The sequence below is a fragment of the Palaemon carinicauda genome, chromosome 22 (genome assembly GCF_036898095.1).
Source record: "Palaemon carinicauda isolate YSFRI2023 chromosome 22, ASM3689809v2, whole genome shotgun sequence".
Classification (NCBI taxonomy): Eukaryota; Metazoa; Arthropoda; class Malacostraca; order Decapoda; family Palaemonidae; genus Palaemon; species Palaemon carinicauda.
Window position 1 is genome coordinate 19,202,715 of NC_090746.1, and position 5,000 is coordinate 19,207,714.

The window sequence follows — 5,000 nt, forward strand, 5'->3', positions numbered from 1 at the left end:
TGTATATATATATGTATTTATGTATGTGTATATATGTATGTATATATATTATATATACAGTATATATGTATTTATGTATGTGTATATATGTATGTATATATATTATATATACAGTATATATATATATATATTATATATATATATATATATATATATATATATGTGTGTGTGTGTGTGTGTGTGTGTGTGTGTGTGTGTGTGTGTGTGTGTGTGTAATGTAGTATGCTCACCAACCTGGTATATGTGTTTTATCCCTATCATTAGAACTGGAATATAATCGGTCAGGCTTAGTCAAATGGAGTGGAGCCATTTTCGCTGCTCCACATTTTATCAGGCTATTGTGGTTTCATGAAATTGAGTTAATTGCGTTATCAGTGCAATGAAAGTTACGCAGTATTACAATTGACTCGTCTGAAGACTTATGGTTTTGTTTTAAAATGGGTGGTTGCTTTATTGAGTTACTGTATTTTGAATGCGGTAAATGTTTCCGTTATTAAACTGATTTGAACGTATAAAGCTTGCACGAGCCTTTGGTTACTTACATTTGTTTTAGTATCAAATATTACATTGAAAAAAAAAAACTTTGCTTTCATGGATTTCCGATAGTTGTTTCTCTGCTCTTCTGAAATTTATAAAGAAGGTAACATTGTGTTGTGATGTCTTGTTTACAAGATACAGTTTCTATTCGTAGCTTTGATTGTTTACTGTATTTTTGGGAAAGTGTCATTCACCATAGTGTACCATTTTTTGTAACGTTGGTTTAAGGTTAATTCAGTATGTTTGTAATCTAATATAACCCTTTCTGATTAATGATGCAGGATTTGGATTCTTCACATGTTTTGGATGTAGTAGTAAAGGGTGGATCCTTAATGGCTATTCCATAATGTTTCTTATCGTAGTTGGCCATGATGAGGAGAACGCAGGCATTGCAATAAACTACTTAAATATGCGAATAATTATATAAGAAAAATGTTACAGAGATAAAAGATAATTTGAAAGGTAAGATATCCTACAAGTGCTGCTGAGCTTAGATATTTTTAAAGTATATTGATAAAAGGTATCATGCAGGTCAATAATTCTAGATTTTTTCCTAGTTTGGAATGTATATATATATATATATATATATATATATATATATATATATATATATATGTATATATATACATATAATATATATATAATATGTGTATATATATGTATATATATGCATATATATGTATATATATGTATATATATATGCATATATATGTATATATATGTATATATATGCATATATATGTATATATGTGTATATATATGTATATCTATCTATCTGTCTATATATATATATACATACATATATATATATATATATATATATATATATATAAATATATATATAATGTACTTCCTAGTTTTGTCCATAATTATTCAGTTCTAGTCTGATGTTAAGAAACATGTCTAATATAGTCTTAAGAAATAGTATCGTGAAGCCTAGTTCCAGTTAGGCTCACAGATTATAAGCTAAATCAATCTACAGTGAAATCCACTCCGTCACTTAACAATAGGTAAGATTCTTCGTTTTCCTCTCATTTTAAATATTTGTTGTTCATGTGTGTGTATATTTTTTGAATTGTATTAATGAATTCCGTTCACCAAAACTCTCCTACATTTGAACAGCTACTGTTTTTGGGATGTAGATTATTTCGCGTCAATTGATTATGTATTTGTAAAATAAGTATTTATACTTGATCGTAGTTTCAAAGAATTTTTTTTTTCACAATAAATATAGTAATAGGATTAAATATCAATCCGATTAAATTTTACTTTTATGAAGTCTTGCTAAATGTAGAATACTAATTAAATTATTTAGAAGGGGACTTTTTTTATTTCAAGGGTTAGAAAAGGAAATATTGTGACTTGATTTAGTGCTAGGAATTTGGTATAATCGAGTCATATCAATGGCTGTTTCATGTATCGAGTAGTAAGTATTTACTGCAGAGAAGGGAGTTATCTTTGGTGGATTTTTAAATGTAAAACGTATGAGTATAGCTTAATGTAGTTATGTGTTTTGTCTGGTATTAGGTAATAGGACAACATCGTTCAAGAATAATTTATTCTTATTTAAGGACAGTTGTCTTTTTTGTTAATATGAACGACGTATGGTAGGCATAATATAGTTTTGACGTCAAATGTAAGTTTTCACCTGATGTTATCTGTTTTATTGTAACAGAATTTATCTAAAAATATTTTTTACAAGGAATTCAGTTATGGGATATTGACATTTTCAAGTGTTGAGTTGGATCAGTCCTCAAAGAAATTGTTTATAGTAATGTAGTCTGTCTTTTAACAAAGGCGTTTTCAGTCCCCTTTTAGCATCTTGTTGTCCATCTTTGTACCAATTGCTTAGTTGTTTTACAATATTTGTTGCCAAGCCAAGGGGAAGTCCTGCAAATTCATTGATTGTATGTCACCACAATAATGAACGTGTTTCCTTTTAGCTTTGCCACAAACTTAGAAAAATTAAAGCTTGACGCAAAGTTGGGTTGCAAGATGCCAAATCTTTTCCGGTTTGCTTCTGTCTATGTCTTTAACGTAGAGATAATTCAAATTCATATTTTGGACAGAAATTGGAAATTCGAAAAGTATCAAAGTTCAAAGCACATGCCTACTGAAATTCATGCATTAATTCAAAACTTGAAGTAGCGTAATCAATAAATAAGATCTAGATTTACAGATATTTTGCTTCGTCTGTATTGTAGCTATTTTTTTAGATAATCAAAAGTAAAAGAACATATTTAAAATGACGCGATTGATTCTTTTTTTCAAAATTCAAACCTTTTACATAAAAGCCACACATTTCGTTATATTGTAGTAATGATGTAAGATGATCTTGGCGTTGAATATGAAATGCATCATGGGTGGTTTCATCGAGTCCAGGGATCCACACTCAAACTTATTATGAGAGACCGTGCTGACATGAGACCGGCTACATTTATAGTGAGCAACCAACCTACATTTACTGGTCTCAAAGACTTTTTTTATTTCTAGTTTTGGAGAAATTTATTACATTTGTATAACTTTCGATTAACTCTGGTTTTACTGATCCTGAAAATAGAGCTATATGAGTATTATTTCTGTGATTTATTTTAATTGAGTGCCATCAATAGGTATGAAATATATGTATGTATTTATATGTGTGTATAAAGATTTAAGTATTGCTTGCATTTTACTTTATTGTTGTAATTATTGCATACATATAAAAGGTCTATCCTGTGATTCCTAAATGCATATAAAATGGTAAGATCTTTACTTTGTGTAGTAAATGTGAAATAAATTTGACAGTCTTTCCTAAAATTGATACGCGACAGTGAAATTTTTATATCTGTAGAGGGGCTAATGCCCTGAGGTATGGCGCAGGGCTGATACTTTCAGGTTGGGTATATCGTTAAATTAATTATTATGCTTAAATGATAAATTCGTGACTGGCCTTTAATGAATTAGTATGGATTTAAAAAGCTGAGAAAAACTTCAATCTTGCTACGTTAGAAGAACGTGTTAGATTCTTCGCAATTATGAAGTGTATATTAAGAAGAATGCCAGTTATCATAATCCAATTGTTTGAATTTGGGTAAAGTAGTCTGCGTCCTATAACAAGAGAAAGAGAGAAAAAAAAGTAATGCCCTATTTAGGAGTAAAGTGCGAAATTGCGTGATTAGCAATGCATGTTTTATTGGGATGTCCTTTTTTTTTATTTTTTCCTTTTTTTTTTTTTATCCAATGTTCTTCAGTATTAGTAACCCACTAACATCTTGATAGTAGTAGAATGTCTAATAAAAAATCGGAATATCTGAAGCAAGTTCTGTAGTTAGGTTTTCTGTACTTTGAGCACCTGAACAATGGGGAAGGGGAATTTATATGAATAAAAACGTTTTGGATGTTGTTCTACTGCATTAAGCATCACTAGCAGACAATTCTACAACTATCCTCCCTTACTCTTTTAGGGTTATGGAAAACAGAAATTTCGCAAAATTACATTTTTACCATCAGGCGTGATTACTTTACATCCGGTAATATACGCGAAATGGCATAAATTAGCCTTGTTAATTACATAGTTTAAATTATTATACCTCAATGGAGTAAAATTAGATTAACTAAATGCTATGTCCAAAATCGCGCATAATTTTTTAAAATTGCCAATTTGATAGAAACCTGTTATTAGCGTCCCAGACTGGGTAGTGTATGTAAAATAGTGTGTTAATCGATTTGAATAGATACAAATATCAATTACTCCGAAATCGAATAATCAAAATGGTATTATCTGTAATCTCTACGACCTTTAGACAGTCTACCTTCCAACTACATAATCAAGTTATACCCCTGAAGACACAATTATGTGACTCCATGTCTTAACATTGTTAGTGAACTCTGACAAAGTTTTAAGTAAAAAAAAATAGATTGTTTTTAAATTTACATTTTATACCTTTAGATAATCAGAAAGTGAATAGTAAGAAGTAGTTGTAAAAGTATCTGGTTGAAATATACGTCAGGTGAAATTCGCATTAGAAAAATTATAAGGTGGCAAGATGATTAATAACGAAAGGAGGGGGGGGGGGGGGTTGGTGGGTTGTTGAAGTAGACACTCAAGTATCTCGATAACAGAAGATGGCGGCACCAGATTGCTACCAGTAAACTCTAAATATACACACTTTAAAAGTATATATATTTTTTTCATTGAGATTAAATTCATATTTTTATGGCATTAACTTATTTTAGGCTAAAATATTTATTATTCAAGCTTAGTAGTGATTGATGTAATTATTATATTGAATTTGTTGTAAGTTATCACATCGAAGTCGCAGTTATGGGTCAATGTTTTATGTTTTCATGAATAAAATCCATTTTGTAACTGGAGATTTACAATTTAATCAGCGTAAAGAAATTAGGGTATGAATCACTGAAATATCAATTGCTTATGTGTAACTAGATAAGAACTTATCCTCAAATATTATGAAATAAAA

At 29.6% G+C, this 5,000-nt stretch overlaps 1 protein-coding gene across 3 annotated transcripts in view; it reads right to left on the bottom strand.

The window, feature by feature from the left end:
• Positions 1–4,608: 4,608 nt before the first annotated feature.
• The window catches only part of LOC137616352 (solute carrier family 35 member F3), a 391,179-nt gene continuing 390,787 nt past the window's right edge, over positions 4,609–5,000 (bottom strand). Inside the window, exon 10 of one of the 3 annotated variants that reach the window (XM_068346013.1) lies at positions 4,609–5,000. This exon is cut by the window's right edge and continues 154 nt beyond it. The gene's annotated coding sequence lies outside the window, so the exon portion shown is untranslated. The other 2 variants (XM_068346011.1, XM_068346012.1) reach the window with 2 other exon arrangements.